The sequence below is a fragment of the Callithrix jacchus genome, chromosome 20 (assembly GCF_049354715.1).
Source record: "Callithrix jacchus isolate 240 chromosome 20, calJac240_pri, whole genome shotgun sequence".
NCBI classification, from domain to species: domain Eukaryota; kingdom Metazoa; phylum Chordata; class Mammalia; order Primates; family Cebidae; genus Callithrix; species Callithrix jacchus.
This window is the reverse complement of record NC_133521.1, coordinates 1,441,471-1,462,632: the sequence shown is the minus strand read 5'-3', so window position 1 is coordinate 1,462,632 and position 21,162 is coordinate 1,441,471. Positions and strand designations below refer to the sequence as shown.

The 21,162-nt window shown below is 37.5% G+C and overlaps 1 long non-coding RNA gene across 2 annotated transcripts; it reads right to left on the bottom strand.

The window, feature by feature from the left end:
- Positions 1–10,483: 10,483 nt before the first annotated feature.
- On the bottom strand, positions 10,484–16,229 carry LOC144580543 (uncharacterized). 2 transcript variants are annotated; one of them, XR_013530187.1, is made up of 3 exons: positions 16,143–16,229; positions 14,715–14,853; positions 10,484–10,613 (listed from the first exon to the last, which is right to left on the bottom strand). It is a non-coding gene; the product is annotated as an uncharacterized LOC144580543 (long non-coding RNA). The 2 variants fall into 2 exon arrangements; XR_013530188.1 differs by lacking the exon at positions 10,484–10,613 and adding an exon at positions 13,970–14,110.
- Between the last annotated feature and the right edge of the window lie 4,933 nt (positions 16,230–21,162).

Genomic DNA, 21,162 nt, shown 5'->3' with positions numbered 1-21,162 from the left:
TCAGTGGGGGAGGGGCGTCTGCCATTACCAAGGCAATCTGCCCCTACTGAGGTACACGCCCATTGCTGACACAGCCTGCCGTTGCTGAGGCAACCCACCACAACAGAGAGACTTTGCTGCAGGGCGTAGCCCTTGGAAGCAGAACAGAGATTGCAGCAGTAGGGCAAAGCCTGCAGCAACCGGGCGGACCTCACACCAGAAGGGCAGAGCCTCAGCAGGCAAATAGTGAGTAGACTGCCTCCTAGCTAAGCAGGACAGTGCAATGGACACTCATAAATAAAGCCCCAACCACCCGAGACAGAGCATCTGAGAAAAAATGGGTTTTTTATGAGTTCTGCTGCAGCAGAATTAAACGTAGCAGCCTAGCAGCCCTGAATGAACAACAGAGCTCACAGCTCAGCACTTGAGCTCCCATAAAGTACACACTTTCTCCTCAAGCAGCTCCCTGACCCCTCTATATCCAGAAGACTGACATTTAACAGGCATCATTCTGGGACAAAGATAGCAGAAAAAGAAACTGGTAGCATCCCTCACTGTTCCGAAGCTGCTATAGGTGCACCCCAGACAAGCAGGGCCTGGAGTGGACCTCAGCAGTCGTACAGTGGAAGGGATAGACTAGTAGAAGGAAAACCAAGTAACAGAAATACTTCATCATCAACAATCTGGGCGTCCACTCAGAGACCCAATGGAAAAGTCAGCAACTACTCAGAAGACAGGTAGATAAATCCACAAAGATGGGAAGAAACCAGCGCAGAAAAAAGAAAAACACCCGAAACGAGAACACCTCGCCTCCTAGAAAGGACGAAAACTCCTCACCAGCAAGGGAACAAAGCTGGACGGAGAATGACTGTGACGAAATGATGGAATTAGAGTTCAGAAGGTGGATAATGAGAAACTTCTGTGAGCTAAAAGAACATGTTTTAAATCAATGCAAAGAAACTAAGAACCTTGAAAAAAGATTTGAGAAAAGATTCGAGGAAATGATAACAGTAATTGATAACTTAGAGAGGAATATCAATGAATTGAAGGAGCTGAAAAACACAATACGAGAACCTCGCAAAGCATGCACAAGTTTCAACAGCTGAATTAACCAAGCAGAAGAAAGAATATCAGAAGTCAAAGATCAACTTAATGAAATAAAACGAGAAACCAAGATTAGAGAAAAAAGCACAAGAAGGAATGAACAAAGTCTCCAAGAAATGTGGGACTATGTGAAGAGACCTAACCTACGTTTGATAGGGGTACCAGAATGTGACAAAGAGAATGAATCCAAGCTGGAAAATACTCTTCAGAATATTATCGAGGAAAATATCCCTCAGCTAGCAAGGCAGGCCAACACTCAAATTCAGGAAATACAGAGAACACCACAATAATATTCCGCAAGTAGAGCAACCCCAAGGCACATAGTCGTCAGATTCACCAGGTTGAAATAAAGGAGAATATAATATGGGCAGCCATAGACAAAGGTCGGGTCACCCACAAAGGGAAGTCCATCAGACTCACAGCAGATGTCACAGCAGAAACTGTACAGGCCAGAAGAGAGTGGGGGCCAATATTCAACATCCTTAAAGAAAAGAACTTTCAAGCTAGAATTTTATATCCAGTTAAACTGAGCTTCATAAGTGAAGAAAAAATAAAATCCTTTGCGAACAAGCAAGTACTCAGAGAGTTTGTCACCACAAGGCCTGCTTTACAAGAGCTCCTAAAAGAGGCACTGCACATAGAAAGGAACAACTAGTAGCAGCCATTCCAAAATCACACTAAATGCTAAAGAGCATCAACATAATGAAGAATCTACATCAACTAACGGGCAAAACAGCCAGCTAGCAACAAAATGGCAGTATCAAATTCACACATTAACAATATTAATTTTAAATGTAAATGGACTAAATGCACCAATCAAAAGACACAGACTGGCAAATTGGATATAAAACCAAAACCCATCAGTGTGCTGTATCCAGAAAACCCATCTCACATATAAGGATACACAAAGGCTAGAAATAAAGGGATGGATGAAGATATACCAAGCAAATGGAGAGCAAAAAAAAAAAAAGCAAAAGTTGCAATTCTCATCTCTGATAAAATAGACTTTAAAGCAACAAAGATCAAAAGAGACAAAGAAGGTCATTACATAATGGTAGAAGGATCGATACAACAAGAAGAGCTAACGATACAAAACATATATGGAGCCAATACAGGAGCTCACAAACACATAAGGCAAGTTCTTAATGACTTACAAAGAGACTTAGACTCCCACAAAATAATAGTGAGAGACTTTAACACTCCACTGTCAATATTAGACAGATCAACCAGACATCAAATCAACAAAGATATCCAGGGCTTGAACTCAGACCTGGAGCAAGCAAACCGAATAGACATTTACAGAACTCTCCACCCCAAATCCACAGAATATACATTCTTCTCAGCACCACATCACACCTACTCTAAAATTGACCACATAATTGGAAGTAAAGCACTGCTCAGCAAATGCAAAACAACTGAAATCATAACAAACAGCCTCTCAGACCATAGTGCAATCAAGTTAGAACTCAGAATTCAGAAACCGACCCAGAACCGCACAGCTTCATGGAAACTGAACAACTGGCTCTTGAATGTTGACTGGATAAACAACAAAACGAAGGCAGAAATAAAGAAGTTCTTCGAAACCAATGAGAACGAAGACACAACATGCCAGAACCTCTGGGACACATTTAAAGCAGTCTCTAGAGGAAAGTATATAGCAATAAGTGCCCATATGAGAAGAATGGAGAGATCCAAAATTGACACCCTATCGTCAAAATTGAAAGAGCTAGAGGAGCAAGATCAAAAAAACTCAAAACCCAGCAGAAGACAAGAAATAACTAAGATCAGAGCTGAACTGAAGGATATTGAGACACGAAGAACCCTTCAAAAAATCAATAAATCCAAGAGCTGGTTTTTTGAAAAGGTCAACAAAATAGACAGACCACTAGCCAGATTGATTAAAAAGAAAAGAGAGAACAGCCAAATAGATGCAATAAAAAATGATAAAGGGGAAATCACCACAGATTCCACAGAAATTCAAACCATCATCAGAGAATATTACAAACAACTCTATGCACATAAACTAGTAAACCTGGAAGAAATGGATAAATTCCTGGACTCCTGTGTCCTCCCAAGCATAAAACTGGAGGAAGCTGAAACTATGAATAGACGAATAACAAGGTCTGAAGTTGAGGCAGCAATTAAGAGACAACCACACAAAAAAAGCCCAGGTCCAGATGGGTTCACAGCCGAATTCTACCAGACCCACAAAAAGGAACTGGTACCATTGCTTCTGAAACAATTCCAAATAATCCAAAAAGAGCGAGTCTTTCCCAAATCATTTTATGAGACCAACATCATCCTGATAAAACCCGGCAGAGAACCAACAAGAAAAGAAAACTTCAGGCCAATATCCATGATGAACATAGATGCAAAAATCTTCAATAAAATATTGGCAAACCGATTGGAACAACAAATCAAAAAACTTATCCATCATGATCAAGTAGGATTCATCCCGGGGATGCAAGGCTGGTTCAACATCCGCAAGTCTATACATGTAATTCACCACATAAACAGAACCAAAAACAAAAACCACATAATTATCTCAATTGATGCAGAGAAGGCATTTGACAAAATTCAACAGCCCTTTATGCTAATAACCCTCAATAAACTCGGTATCGATGGAACGTATCTCAAAGTAATAAAAGCTATTTATGGCAAACCAACAGCCAATATCATACTAAATGGGCAAAAACTGGAAGCATTCCCTTTGAAATCCGGCACTAGACAAGGATGCCCTCTGTCACCACTCCTATTCAATATAGTACTGGAATTTCTAGCCAGAGCAATCAGGCAAGAAAAAGAAATAAAGGGTATTCAAATAGGAAAGGTGGAAGCCAAATTGTCTTTATTTGCAGACAACATGATAGTATACCTAGAAGACCCCATCCTTTCACCACAAAAAACTCCTGAAACTGATAAGCAACTTCAGCAAAGTCTCAGGACAAAAAATCTATGTGAAAAATCACAAGCATTACTCCACACCAAGAACAGACTTAAAGAAGCTAAATCAAGAACGGACTGCCATTCACAATTGCTAAAAAACAATAAAATACCTAGGGATACAACTCACAAGAAATATAAGGGACCTCTTCAAGGAAAACTACAAACCACTGCTCAACAAAATAAAAGAGGACACAAACAGATGGAGAAACATTCCGTGTTTATTGTTAGGAACAATTGATATCGTGAAAATGGCTATATTGCTCAAAGTAATTTACAGAATCAACACTATCCCCATCAAGCTACCATTGACTTTCTTCACAGAACTGGGAAAAAAATCACCATGAGCTTCATATGGAACCAAAAGAGAGCCCGCATAGCCAAGTCAATTCTAAGCTAAAAGAACACAGCTGGGGGCATCACACTACCGGATTTCAAACTATACTACAAGGCTACAGTAATCAAAACAGCATGGCACTGGTACCAAAAGAGAGATATAGACAAATGGAACAAAATAGAGGCATCGGGGGAAACAAAACGTATCTACAACCATACAATCTTTGATAAGCCTGACAAAAACAAGCCATGGGGAAAGGACTCCCTGTTCAATAAATGGTATTGGGAAAACTGGCTAACCATGTGCAGAAAGCAGAAACTGGACCCCTTCCTGACACCTTACACTAAAATTAACTACAGATGGATTAAAGACTTACACATAAGACCTAGCACCATAAAAACCCTAGAAGGAAATCTAGGCAAAACCATCCAGGACATAGGAGTAGGCCAGGACTTCATGAACAAAACACCAAAAGCATTGGCAACAAAAGCCAAAATAGACAAATGGACCTAATGTAACTCCACAGCTTCTGCAAGGCAAAAGAAACAGTCATTAGAGTGAATCGGCAACCAACAGTATGGGAAAAAATTTTTGCAGTTTACCAATCTGAAAAAGGGCTGATATACAGAATTTACAAAGAACTCAAACAGATTTACAGGAAAAAAAACAATTTCATTCAAAAATGGGCAAAGGATATGAACAGACTTTACAAAAGAAGACATATATGAAGCTAACAATCATATGAAAAAATGCTCATCGTCACTGGTCATCAGAGAGATGCAAATCAAAACCACATTGAGATACCATCTCACGCCAGTTAGAATGGTGATCATTAAAAAATCTGGAGACAACAGATGCTGGAGAGGATGTGGAGGAAAAGGAACACTTTTACACTGTTGGTGGGAGTGTAAATTAGTTCAACCATTGTGGAAGACAGTGTGGCGATTCCTCAAGGCCTTAGAAATAGAAATTCCATTTGACCCAGCAATCCCATTACTGGGTATACATCCAAAGGACTATAAATCGTTCTACTATAAGGACACATGCACACAAATGTTCATTGCAGCACTGTTTACAATAGCAAAGACCTGGAACCAACCCAAATGCCCATTGATGATAGACTGGATTGGGAAAATGTGGCACATATACACCATGGAATATTATGCAGCAATCAGAAATGATGAGTTCGTGTCGTTTGCAGGGACATGGATGAATCTGGAGAACATCATTCTCAGCAAACTGACACAAGAACAGAAAATGAAATACTGCATATTCTCACTCATAGGTGGGTGATGAAAAATGAGAACACACGGACACAGGGATAGCAGTACTGAACACTGGGGTCTCTTTGGGGGAAAAGGGGAGGGCCAGCAGGTGGGTGGGAGCTGGGGAGGGATAGCCTTGGGAGAAATGCCAAATGTGGGTGAAGGGAAGAAAGGAAGGAAAACACACTGTAATGTGTGTACCTATGGAACTGTCTTGCATGTTCTGCACATGTACCCCAAAACCTAAAATGCAATAATAAATTTAAAAAAGAATTGTGGATACTCTTATTAGATACAACACCTAATAGTATCTAAGAAGAATATCCACAATTATTAAAAAGAATATTAACATACTTCTTTCCCTCCTTTAAAAATATTTGACTGAGACCAGAATATCTTGTGTACCCCAAACACAACAACATATCACAATAAAGTGAATGCAAAAGCAAATATAAGAACTCAGGAGTTTGTCATTGGAGTTAATATTAAAGTTTTTAAAAAATGTAAACCAATGCCATTCTTACTAATTTATTTTGATTTTTAAAATATAATTACATTATATAAGTATGTAATTTGTATTAACATATTCTTAACTTATTATTGTACATGATAATATATACAAGATATCTGTTAAGTAAAACAAACAGTCCAGGTGCTTCAGCTCACACCTATAATCCCAGCATATTGAGAGTCCAAAGCAGGTGGATCATCTGAGGTGGGTAGTCCAAGAGCAGCCTGACCAACATGGAGAAACTTCATCTCCACTAAAAATACAAAACATTAGCCAGGCATGGTGGCACATACCAATAATCCCATGCCTGTAGTCCCACCTAATTAGGAGGCTGAGGTAGGAGGATTGCTTGAACCAGGGAAGCAGAGATTGCAGCCAGCTGATCACACTACTGCTCTCCAGCCTGGGCAACAGAGAGAGACTCCAACTCAAACAAACAAACTAACAAACCCCAAGAAAATACTTTTGTAAAAGTCTTTTTAAAAATTCAAGTGTGTGAGAATTAATGATAGTGAAGCCATTTTTTCTATCCTGGTGACTGTGTGTTTCTACCTTGGTGATGGTGTTCCCCAAAACAACGCATAGGTCAAGTTTGGCCATAGCTTTAAGAGAGCATAACAACCCTGACCACAACAAAGCCTGACTGGCCCTTACCACATTCTTTTCTAGCCCTCTACAGTTCCAACCTGCCAGCATTTCTCCAACACCTCCTCTATACAAATTTTATTATTAAAAACCTCAGCTTGCAAGCGATCAGGGTCTCAACCAGATTCCTGACTAAAACCCTTTGTAGGCTTATTCTTATAAATAAACCTGTTTGACCATTGAGTTGCCTTCTCTCTTACTTCTTTCATTTAAAAATCTTCCTACCATTGACTTTCTTCACAGAACTGAAAAAAAGCATCTTGAACTTCATATGGAACCAAAAGAGAGCCCACATAGCCAAGTCAATTCTAAGCAGAGAGAACACAGCGGGAGGCATCACGCTACCGAACTTCAAACTATACTACAAGTCTACAGTAATCAAAACAGCATGGTACTGGTACCAAAACAGAGATATAGACCAATGGAACACAACAGAGGTATCGGAGGCAACACAACATATCTACAATCATACAAACTTTGATAAACCTGACAAAAACAAGCGTTGGGGAAAGGACTCCCTATTTAATAAACGGTGTTGGGAAAATTGGCTAACCATGTGCAGAAAGCAGAAACTGGACCCCTTCCTGACACCTTACACCAAAATTAACTCCAGATGGATTAAAGACTTAAACATAAGACCTGGCACCATAAAAACCCTAGAAGAAAATCTGGGCAAAACCATTCAGGATATTGGAGTAGGCAAGGACTTAATAACCAAAACACCAAAAGCATTGGCAACAAAAGCCAAAATACACAAAAGAGACCTAATCAAACTCCACAGCTTTTGCACGGCAAAAGAAACAGTCACTAGAGTGAATCAGCAACAAACAGAATGGGAAAAAATCTTTGCAGTGTACCCATCTGAAAAAGGGCTGATATCCAGAAGTCACAAAGAACTCAAACAGATTTACAGGAAAAAAACAAACAAGCCCATTCAAAAATGGGCAAAGGATATGAACAGACACTTTACGAAAGAAGACATACATGAGGCCAATAAACACATAAAAAAATGCTCATCATCACTGGTCATTAGAGAGATGCAAATCAAAACCACATTGAGACACCACCTAATGCCAGTTCAAATGGCGATCATTAAAAATCTGGAGACAACAGATGCTGGAGAGGATGTGCAGAAATAGGAACACTTCTACACTGCTTGTGGGAGTGTAAATTAGTTCAACCATTGTGGAACACAGTGTGGAGATTCCTCAAAGACCTAGAAATAGAAATTCCATTTGACCCAGCAATCCCATTACTGGGTATATATCCAAAGGACTATAAATCATTCTACTATAAGGACACATACATACGAATGTTTATTGCAGCACTGTTTACAATAGGAAAGACCTGGAACAAACCCAAATGCCCATCGATGATAGACTGGACAGGGAAAATGTGGCACATATACAGCATAAAATATTATTTAGCAATCAAAAATGATGAGTTTGTGTATTTTGTAGGGATATGGATGAATCTGGAGAACATCATTCTCAGCAACCTGACACAAGAACAGAAAATGAAATACCGCATATTCTCACTCATAGGCGGGTGATGAACAGTGAGAACACAGGGACACAGGGAAGGGAGTACCACACACTGGGATCTATTGGGGGGAATAGGGGAGGGACAGTGCGGGGGGAGCTGGTGGAGGGATAGCATGGAGAGAAATACCAAATGTGGGTGAAGGGGAGGAGGACAGCTGCCACGTGTGCACCTATACAACTATCTTGCATGTTCTGCACATGTACCCCAAAACCTAAAATGCAATAAAAAAATCTTCATAACAATGTGAATTGAGGAAACGTATTTTTTTAGTTTTAATTGCTTGAGTAGTTACTAATAATAGATATAATCCACATAAACAATATCTATTCGAGTCTTCCATAATTTCTAGGAGTGTGCAGTGGGTCTTCAATAATTGCTGTGAGTGAGACCAAAGTGTTTGACAAGTACTATAATAAAAATGTTACAATTATACATAAAATTAACACATACAGTAAGCCAAAAAGTGTCTGAGCCAGATCTCAATCAAGTTAGAGGTTTACTTAGTCAAAATTAAGAATGTGCCCAGGAAAAAGAAATGCAAGTTATAGTAGGATCTGCAGCCCATGCTTTTTCCAGAGAGGGTTTTGAGGGCTTCAATGTTTCAAGGAAAAGAGCAAGCTGGAGGGAAAAAAGGAAAGAATAAAAGATGGGGATAGGCTGTGAGACAAATAGTTGCATTCTTGTGAGGCTTTGATTAGTGCTCGGTGGATCCATATTTTACATGTGCAAAGAGAAGAGTGTGGAGAAAATTTAACTCTGCCTTTGTCTTGTGCTTGGTAGATCAACATTTTACAGAAGATAATATAAGCATGTGGAATTATAGCTATCTGTTTAGGAATAAAAAGAAGGCAGTCGTTCCCAAAACTCATTTCCTAATCTTATAGTGAGGTTTTATTTTCTTTTCACATTTCCCCCTCACCCTATTCAAAATCTTTTGGAGATAACACTGCAGATGAAAATGATTTCCTGGTAAAGGGTTTGCTCTGATCCCTCACTGCTAGGATGGTTTATTACTATAAGGTTAGGTCCCACACATCTAGGAAAGCTTATTCCTAGTAGAATGTGAAGTCTTATGTCCCACAGAGAAAAACCAGATAAAGAAGAAAGAAACAAAAAGAAAATAATAAAAGAATAAATAACAAAAAGTCCATGGCCAGGACATAGCAATGAAGGAGAAAATAATCTTAGAAAACTGATTCAGGCTTGATTACCTGAAGTTTATATATTAGTAAGCAGGCAAAAAAGCAGTTTATGTGTGTGTGTGTGTGTGTGTGTGTGTAGTGTATATATGTGTCTTTGTGTGTATGTGTGTATATAGTGTGTGTATGTGTGTGTGTATGTGTGTGTGTATATATATATATATAACATCACCCTCTGCCCTCTACCAGTGGAGGGCAGCCACCCCACATGACATATGTGTGACACACAAATACACACACATATATACACAATATATACACTATATATATATGTTGTGTGTATATATATGTGTATATATATATGTTGCTATTTCTTTTAAATTTTATGTTGTCTAGCTTCAGTCTGCAGGGTTTTAACAAAAACACAGCTTAGTGATTTCAAATCAGAAAAATGGGAGAAACATACACTTTAAAACATTAGTTTGGAGATCTGTAGCTAGGAAAGAATTCAGGACCCAATGCAGTTAAACTGTAGACAAATAATAAAAAACAAACAACAACAACAAAAAAAACACATGCATAGGGCCAGAGTCTACTGACAGGAGTACTAGAGTATCCTTTGAAAGATAACTTTTCTCTCTCCAGTCCTTTATTGTAACCAAGGACAAAATCACAATAGGACAAATTTATTTACAAAATAAACTTTAGTCTTATTATTCCTGGTCCAATTCTTTGCATAAAGTGGAGCAAAAGCAATTATATGCCATATAGACTGCATTTACATTGGCTTTGTTGGAATCTTTTTTATAAGGAATCTCAGATTTGACTTTTTAAAAGCCCCTTGATCTCAGCAAAGGATATATCTATGCCTGCAGGTACTTATATGAATTTGGGCAAATTATTCTCTTCTCGAAATCCCAAGATTACTGGGGGTTCCTGGGTGTGTCAAAAACTGATATTGTTTAATTACACAAGTCAGGAACCCTGTAAAGAAACCAAATAGACAAGGTATGAGGCCAGTTTCTTCAAAGGGCTTTTATTCACTCTATGAGTCAACTTCAATCTTCAAAGCCACCTACTCATGACTATAAACATTGAAGTTCAGTCCAAGCCTTGGTAAAATAACGTATGTCTCCAACTGTGTCCTATAACAAAAGAAAACAGATTTTTATTGAGCTTATGCAAATAACTATACTGCCATAAAATGAGAATACTCAAAAATAGTTTCCAAATTCTGGATATATTAGGTACAGAGAAAGAAATGTGCTTCAAATTTTGCTCACGAGAGTATATTTTACACAGTTGTTTAAAAGGAATCAGCAATGTTTTAATAAGTGTTATAAAAATTATTTGTTTTTTTTACTTCAGTCCCATATAGTCAATTTGATGCATTTGATACTGGAGTTAGTAATCCTCATAAATACATTAGCTTTTTAATAAGAGTCCAGATAGTAGTTGTGGTTTTTGGTTTTGATTTCATCTAATCCAATGACACAGTTTCCACAGTTATAAGAAATTTGCATTCAAACAGCGTGTGTCAGAGCTTCTTTCATTAAGTCCTCTAAAGAAGCAAGTTTTGAACTGTAGTTTTTATAAACCAGATTTTGAGAAGAATCAAAATAAAACAATAATTGTGAATGACAAAAGTCTTGGGTATCAATCGTTAAAGATACACGGCTAGAAAATTTGATTATTTCTTTGGCATACAGCAATTTAACATAATAATCATCATTAATATTGATAGTAGTAGGAGGCAGACAATTCCTAGGCAGGCAGGGGTGGGTCCCCAGTGAAGCCCCACCTTCAAGTCAAAGATAATTTAAAGCCTGAAAGCCAACCTACAAGTCAAATCCATGGATGAGATTGAGAAACTGTCTTCCAATTTGGTATGCTTTCCTCTGATTGGTCTCTACCTTTCACCTATTTTACCTATCCTTACCTGAATGTTTCTTCACACTGGCATGTCCACCTTTGAACAGCGCCTTTGTTTTAACCTTTTTTATATGCTCACAAACCAATCAGCCTACAATCTCCCATTCTGAGCCCATAAAGCCCCACACCCAGCCACACTGAAAGAGAAACCACCCAACGTTCGGTGTGGGAACCACCCTCGTGTTCCCTGTTTGCTGAGAGCTGTTTTGTTGTTCAATGGAATTCTTCTTTACCCTCCTCACACTTTGATTATCAGCATTATCTCATTCATCTTGGACACAGAATGAGAACTTGGTAACCACTGAAGGTGGGTAAACAGAAGGCTGTAACATTATGGCCCTCTGCCCTCTACCAGTGGAGGGCAGACACTCTGCGTGACAGGAAGCAGTGGTGGGTCTGAGGCAGCCCCAGAGCTGCAGACCAGAGTGGGGCAAGGGGCTGATAGAGCTGTTAACATGCCGCTGTCTGGTGGACTGTGGACAGTGGGACTAAAAGAGCTAATTAGCATGCTATAATACCCCCTCTGGGGCTTCAGGGTCATGGGCACCCCTGCCTCAGTACCACCATGTTCTCCTCTGGACATCAGGGTCCACCATGGGAGTTGCTTGCAACACACTTGGTCCAGCCATAAGCATCACACAAAGCCTGCTTCTGTGCCTATACTTAGAATGGCTGGATGTACCCCACACTCATTCACCCACACAAGGCCCTTCAACTAAAGACTGAGTACACAGTCTCAGAAGTCATGGGATCTAAGCTGGAAGACAGGGCAAAGTGTGACCCGGTGGGTTGAGTAGACAAGGCATCTTCTGAGGCAGTCCAAGGGCTGAACAAGGCCCAGGTGGTAATGTCACCAGCCAAGGAGGTCCCAAGCTGGCAAAGGGACCAAGAAAAATCCCGGGTCGATATTGATAACATATACTTACACATCAGGATGACAAAATCTCATACAATTTTGGAACACATATTAATAATCTACTTATATAAATAGAATCAAAACAATAAAATAATTTTATAATTCATGATGCTTTCTATATGATTTTAACATATATTAAATCTGCCATGTAGGTTTCATTTGGACTTTAGGGCACCTAGTATTCTAAAAGTTAATGAGGTAAAAAAGACTGAATTTAGAGTTTGATTTCAGAATATTTGTCAAGTATCAAAAGTTTAAAACACTTGATATCACAGAATAAGCAACCAGCTCAGTGTAAAATAGTGATTCATTTAGTCACAATGATAATTCAAAGATTTCTGAGAAAAAAGGCTTTATTATTTGATGAATAGGACACCTGATTTGCAAAACAATAAGACCAAATACAGGCAGCATAAATCCAACTGCATTTGTCTCTCTTTCGCTCTCCTTTTTTTTTCAGCTTCTTTCAAAAGCAAATAAAAATATTTAATGTAACTTAATTTTATGGAAATATTTTATTCCAAATGGGAAACTAGCTTTTACTTTTACAGTGTATTAATAACACTAAAGCTTATTTTAATAAAATCATATAAACAAATTCATCCTTAGTATATCTAAACTAGCTATAACCCTATAGTCAAAACCGTATTGCCATGCCTTCTTATAACCCTTTTTCCAAACACATTCTACTTGCATTTGTATTCTTCAGATATAGAAATGTTTTCTGTATACTAGTAGTTTTAATTACCTATATTAATTACAATGTTAACTCTTAATAACACTTTCTTTTAACTGAAAAATTTAAAAGGTAAGCAATTTTAATTAGCAATCAGATTCAGAGCACAGAACAAATGACAGAGGTGCAGATTATGTCCAATCATTACCAGCATCGTCAGAGGGCATTGTTGTGCTAGGGAGAACTCTACATGCCCCCAGGCCTTACCATGACTACGAGACAAACAAGTGAAACAATTATTTAAAATAACACAGAAGTGGTTTATGACCTTAAAACATTTAGCAAAAACAGTTTCTGACCTTCCTGAGCAGTTCAGACCAACTGTCTAAATTAAGTCTTGAAGATAGTTTTATGTTATGTTACCAGTATCATTAAATTACTTTTATTTACTAAAAATTACTAAAGTCATGTGAACTAAAGGACATTTGAGTGATAGTTTTTATTTTTCTGATAAAATATTTTATTTAAGCACTTGCTTTTTAAAGCAATTCATTAGATCTCTTTTCTGTATTTTGGTAGTGGAATATCACATATACATGACATGTGTAAACAAAGAGGCATACACATAGATAGAAGCACAACTTTCAGTCAACTGAAAAGAATTCTCAAAAATAACATTCAAAAACAATGCATTAAGGTCTTTAAATGTGTATACATAAAATATATATACATATATATGTAATACATAATCTCCCTCTATATATGTGTATGAGCTTAATTAAAAGCTGATATCCAAGATATATATATAATATATAAATGTATATTTAATTTAATTCATATTTAATATTAGCTTTAATTAATTATAAAATTTTAATATCAGCTTTAATTTAATTATATATATGATACCAGCTTTTAATTAAGCAGACTTTTAACCATAGAGCTTTTTAAAAAATCCTTTAAAATATCTTATCATTACATATTAGCCAGGGAAAACAGTTGATATTATTGGCTTTTGAAATTCTTTGTCAAACGTATTCTTCCAAGTGTCTGAACCAAGGTTATGATTTAACTGTAGATGCACAGTGTCTTCAGCAAGGTGGCAAGCAGGTGTTTTCATTCTTCAAAATTTATAGAAAGAAAAAATTTAAGACATGGAATCAGAAGCTGTCAATGGAAGGGCAATGAATCAATAAATGGCCAAGCCACACAAATATTAAAACAGAAAAGACTTAATCCTTGGCTCGGGATTAATCCTAGGCTGCCATGGTAAAAGAGGAGAGTCTTAGCTACCAGAATGCAGCATGAGGCAGTCTCCACTGGTTCTCAGCAAGGAATCTAGAGCTTGAAGTTTTGATCTTGCAAAGGATCAAAACTTTGCCATTGTTTTCATCAGAGACTTCTCAAAGCTAGCCATATTACTACTACCATATAGCCTTCTTTAATTTAACCTTCTCATCAATTGTTTAGGATAAGAGACCTCTATAATTTATTTGTATATCCTTTGGACATTGACAATTAGAATTTTCAATAGTGTACTTTATTTCAATATATAATACTCATAACAAGTCACTAAAGTACGCCAGAGTCACTATACCAAGAATAGTCACACAAATTCTTTCTTCTTCACTAATAAAAACTTGGCATATTAGACTGATTTTTACCATCCACTTAACTAGAGTGTGGTGAAAGAGGTGAGGAGCCTGGATGGTAAGAAATTCTTACCTTCAGCAGGAGAGTAGGTTTCTGTGTTCTCTTCAACTGTGGCTTCTAGAAGAAAAAAGCAACCTTGATCATCCTGCCTGCTTCACCGTCCTGTGGGGGTCATAGGCTCTTGACTCCATAAGGATTTATTGAAAAATAACTGACATGAGGCAAGCCAGAAACAAACACTGGAGATTAGAGTAATTAATAGAATAAAAGGCATAGACATTTATGTAACATGTATACAGCACCGCCTTCAGCATGAAGACCCAACTTTCTAAGTAACAGAAGCTCATAGACTACCTTGAAATTACAGAAAGAATGAAGAATCAGGGTACAGCTAACCAAAACAGATTTTAGAGGCAAGACAGAATATGTGAGGAAGAAAGAAAGAGGCTTGGCTATAAAAAAATGGCCTTGATAAAACTTTTCAGGTTAGTTAATTTTTTTATTCTTCTTAACTGGTTGGTTTTTAGAGATGGAATTTGACTTTTCTAGCTTAGGATTTTTAGTAAACATTAGAAGGGACCAGCAGTTCATCATATATAATGGAAGATAGAAAAAAACAAAGTACCACAAAATCAGAAAAATGCCCATCGCACAATTTTCATACAGCCAAGATCTCTAAGCATAAGTTATAGCCAGCTGACAATAAACATTAACCTTTAGTTGCCAAATCCCCAAATGATATTCCAAACCAGCTCCTACCTTGGAGAGGAGACCCAGCTAAAGACTGCTCTCTGCTTCCATAGAATTAGCAAACTCCCAGAAAAAAAAGTTTTACCACAGAATAAACCTCAGACTTCAACCAAAAAATGTGAGAAATTAGGGATCTCTGGAGGAAGAAGCTTCCAAACCTCAGCACATTGTCCAATTGGTCAGAGTTATAAAGAGCTTCTAGCTAGTACCAAGACCCAAATAGGAGAGTTGCTGCAAGCCAGAAGGCCAAATTCCACTCAGAATCCTTTTGTGATTGCCAAAAATTGTCTGAGATAGATCTCAATCAATGTAGAGGTTTATTTTGCTAATATTGAGGATGCACTCAGTGGGGGAAAAGAAAAAATCACAAGTTACAATAGGATCCGTGGTCTATGCTTTTTCCAAAGAGGGTTTTAAGGTCTGATTTAAAGGGAAAGAGTGGGCAGAAAGAGAAGAAGGAAGGAAAAAAAGGTAGGGAGTATAGGCTGTGAGGCAAGCACTTACATTCTTTATTTTTAACTGCATTTTAGGTTTTGGGGTACATGTGCAGAACATGCAAGATAGTTGAATAGGTACACAGATGGCAGTGTGATTTGCTGTCTTCCTCCCCTTCACCCACATCTGGCATTTCTCCCCATGCTATCCCTCCCCAGCTCCCCCCATTCTGTCCCTCCCCTATTCCCCCCAATAGACCCCAGTGTGTAGTGCTCCCCTCCCTGTGTCCATGTGTTCTCATTGTTCATCACCCACCTATGGGTGAGAATATGCGGTGTTTCATTTTCTGTTCTTGTGTCAGTTTGCTGAGAATGATGTTCTCCAGATTCATCCATGTCCCTGCAAAAGACATGAACTCATTGTTTTTGATTGCTGCATAATATTCCATGGTGTATATGTGCCACATTTTTCTATCATCGATGGGCATTTGGGTTGGTTCCAGGTCTTTGCTATTGTAAACAGTGCTGCAATGAACATTCGTGTGCATGTGTCCTTATAGTAGAATGATTTATAATTTTTTGGATATATACCCAGTAATGGGATTGCTGGGTGAAATGGAATTTCTATTTCTAGGTATTTGAGGAATCGCCACACTGTGTTCCACAATGGTTGAACTAATTTACACTCCCACCAACAGTGTAAAAGTGTTCCTATTTCTTCACATTCTCTCCAGCATCTGTTGTCTCCAGATTTTAATGATCGCCATTGTAAGTGGTTACATTCTTATGAGGCTTTGATAATTGTCAGTTATACAATTGTCTTGCAATAGGTAGATCTGAATTTTACAGAAAATAATGGAAGCTTACAAAACTACAGTTATCTGTTTAGGATCAAAAGGAAGGCAGCTTTTTTGTTTTGTTTTGTTTGTGTTTTGGCACTCTATTCCTATGCTTAACTTATTCCTTTGACATAATGAGTTTTGGATTCCAAGATTTAGCAGGATTGTTGGGAGAAAGTGCTTAGTATAAAATATGGTATTAAATGATTGTTCACACAACTATATATTTTTTATTTTGTTCTCCTTCATTAAAATAACTTTCACTACAACCCCTTACATGAGAAGAATTGCTTGAGAATGATACATATAAGGTTTCTTGAATTTTATCTAAATATGAGTAAATGTTACAGTATTATCCATTACATCAAGAAAGCCTTAAATGTTTTATTTACAATTTTATTATAAGCAAATACAAGCGCCATGTAGCAATCCCAGCTACAAAATATCTGCATTTAGGGTATATAAATTACAAGTTTTCTAATATAAAATGCCTATAAGTGCTAACTATTCTGTAAATTTGTTATTTTTTCTCCAAGATTCAGTAACAGAAATAAAAGAAACAAGCATTACAGTAGAATCATATATGGCTGTTAATTGACAGACTTGACAATTGGGGGTTGTAAATTCTACATTCACTGTCAAGAATGAGTAAGTTGACCAGGGCTTGGCACAATTTACTTTAATATCCTTTTTTATTAAATGGAAATGATGCTAGTGGCTCCACGGAGTTCTCTGAGAACGGAAGGTTAAAAGTAGTGTGAAATGCTCAGATTTGAAGTGTTACCCTAGAGCAATCTACTACTGTAAGTTCTCTCTTAACCTCATTGATACATTCTTGGAAACTGCAACTTTAAGTCCTTAAGCTAAATGCCATGTAAGAAAACCAATTTTGCTACATGCTAATTGATATAAATAAAAGAATAAGTTTCTACAGAATATTTCTGATCACAAAACATCACAAAACTTCTAAATAAAGAATCCAAACACTTCCACATTAACCACTGACATAAATGTGAGATATATATATGTTTACGAAAGCATAATAAAAGCAAGTAAGATAATTATTTACCCAATTATTCAGTTCAGAGTCTGGGGTGGCCAGAATCCACCCCAGCTACTCAGAGCATCAGGTAGGAGCCAACCCTGGCCAGGCAGCCTTTCTATCACACTGTGCTTTTATACACACTTGCATTCACTCCTACTGGGACAACTTAAGACACGCCAGTTCATTTAAAGTGCATGTCTTTAGAATGTGGGAGGAAATGAGTTTCAAAAGGATGCTGAACTATTGTCTTGTTTTGCTAAGGAAGAGTGGAGATTAGAGTGATATATTAATACTCATTTTGAAACACGTCTTAACAAAACACACTCAAATTCTTTCCACACACTCATACACAAATAAACCGATTCTGGGACATCCCATATGTGATGCAACATAAATCCAGTTACAATAAGTTTTTAGTTTTCTATCATATATTGAAACATGATTGACCTTACTTTTGTATTTATGCTAAGTAAATTATATTAGGAAGTGATATAAGTAAACTAAGCCCTACTTGAGGAGGGAGGAAATAATTAGAGGAAAGAATAGGTGTTTGTTCTGAGATAAAGTTTATTAGGACAGATAGCACATGATATCTAAAAAGAACACAATAACATATTAATTTCTAAGCATGGTACAGGAATCCAGGACAAGCTGGGATACAGAAATCTCAGTAGCTAGAAGCAGGACCCATGAGTGGGATGTAGTGGGAAGGCTAGGAATAGTAAAAGAAACGTTTTGTTTACTGTGTAAGGTTTTTAACACTTTTTGTAATTATTGGAGATAGAGTAAAATAAATAATAATGTTTTTGACAACTTCTTGATCTTGCTGAACTCTTTCTGTTTTAAGTAATATTCTAGGTGTTTTTGTAAAGATTAGGTTATTTAAACTCATAACAGTTTATAGAAATAAGAACATTAAGTCACACAGTATTGTTTGACCTAAACCACCCACAATTAGAGAGTAAAAATGAGAATTATTTACTCCTATAGTCTCAATTTAAATCCTCTGTGTTTGATGTCACCATTGTTATGTTTCCTACTATAATAATGTGGCTCCAGAATAATGGGCATCAGATAAAAAGTGGAAAATTTGGGTTTTCAAAACTCTGAGTTAGAAAAACCACCACAAAGAAGACCTGGCAACAAGTTGTTTCCACTGAAAATTATACTTTAAGTGAAGAAAGAAATGTCTTAAATAACATCCTATGGGACAGGACACCAATCACAAATGTTTTTGATGAGATAAGAAATATTGAAGCAGGCAGAATAATGACCTCTAAAGATGTCCTGGAAACTGTGAATATGTTTCTTGACATCCTGAACCCTGGAGACTGTGAATATGTTGCTTGACATAACAAAGGGACTTTGCAGATATGATTATGTTAGGATCTTGATACGGAAGATTAACCTGGATTATCAGGGTGGATCCAAAAAAATCACAAGGTTTAATTGGGTCCACCAAGAGGGAGGCTGGAAAATCAAAGTCATATGGAGAAGTGATAGCAGAATTAGAGGTCAGAGTGATGGGGATGCAATCTTTGAAGATAGTAGGGGGCCATGAGCCAAGGAATGTGGTCAGGCTATAGAAGCTAAAAAAGGGGAGTAACAAAGTCTCTTCTAGAACCTCCAGAAGGAACACAGCCCTACTGAGACCTTCATTTGAGGACTATAAGACCTATTTTAGACCATAGGCAACCAGATAAATAAGATAATAAAGCTGTGTTGTGTTAAGCCACTAAGTTTGTGGTAACTGGTTATGGTAACAATAAGAATCCAATATGTATATTCAAATACCCAAATTAACATCTCGCTTAAGGATTTTCTGATTCATTTTCTTTTATAAGTCTTGGATTCTGAGTAGCAAGTGCAGACCATCTGGCCTTCTGTTGTAATTAATACCACTTAGTCTGTGCTATGATTTTTAAAAATACTGAATACTGGATTTTGTAAACATATCTTTTCCTGAGATAATTATCTTAGGATGTAAGGATTGAAATGACTTCTAAATTAAACAGGTGTTGGCCCACTGCTGTGACAATCTAGTATGTCCTTTTAAAGTTTCAGACTCCAAAAGGGAGGGCAACTCAGAATTTGCAATTAAATTAATACAACTCTCAGGTTTCAAAAGAACTATATCTATTATTAGGAGAAGGAGCCCAGGCTAGTGACACTATTGGTAGCCTCAATTCTATTCAGGCATCAAGAAACCCCTGGCAGTGTAGGCTAGACAAGAAATTGGGTACTATTGTCTTGATTTTATTCAATTTAGGATTGTTGATATGGGGATTTTGATACTCAAGTTTTAAAGTAAATGATCTTAGACTTCTATTCCTTTGATCTTTGCATTTTAGTTTTCAAATAGATTTACTATTTTAACTTCTATTTCTTCTTAGGAAATTTATATGAAGATGAATTTATATTCAAATTTGGCTCATCTACATGTTGTTTGCATTCAGTGGTTGAAGTGTCTTTATAGATTTCATCTTAATGTGGCGTTTTATTCTCAATTTTATGTAAGCTGTTTCTTACAACTGCAAGAAAAATGACTGTATCTTATGGGGTAAGTTCTGGATAATGCCTGTACCCACCCTCTATAGCTGCCTAACATGGAAAATGTGGTAACTGCTATTTCAAATTGTGTTCAGTCACAGACACAAAACTTGGTGGACTTGCATTTTATGTTTCTATAACTTCCCATCCTTCAGGTAACATGTTTTGTGAATTCAGCCGCACTATAGACAAATTTAATAATCCACAGAAGTGCATGCATTATGACAACATACACTTGCAGAAGAGCTTTTTACATTTTTTTTCTAAATATGTGTACATAGCCTTCTGTGCACCATGTATCTTACATGTTGAACAATGTGAGAAGAAAACACTAGAAGGTTTGAATGCAGCTTTGCCAGGGCATGAACTTAATTAGATACAGTTCTGATCCATTACTGAGAGTGCTGGAAACAAAATGTGAAAATCTTACCAGAGTCCCAGAAGATCTGAAAGAAGCAATGTTTGGGAAACAGTCTCATGAATGCTGGCAGAAAACCAGTCACTTACCTGATTGAAAAATCAGCAAAAAATATTTTGGTATGATGAACTCAGCTATTTTTTTCTTCCTTTTGAGAGGAAATCTGCTCAGTGTTTTCTCCCTGGATCCTCCATGTGGTAAGTCTCACCGGGGTAACTCTCCATATCAAGAAGTCTCACCAGGGAAGGCTGCCTATTACTGAGCAATAAATTGCTCTAATTGGACTGCCTGCCTGGGTTGTGGAAGTGATAGCCGCAGACCGAGCCTGCTGTTTTCTTGCTGCTGCTTTGGCTTCCCAGCTACCCCCCGGACGGTGAGGGCAGCCCGGCTGTGAATGGTCAGATAGCCCCTGTCTCCCGCCTCCAATCTCTGGCCCCGAGCAACAGGGAGCAGACAGTGGCGGCAGCAGCAGCGGGCAAGGAGG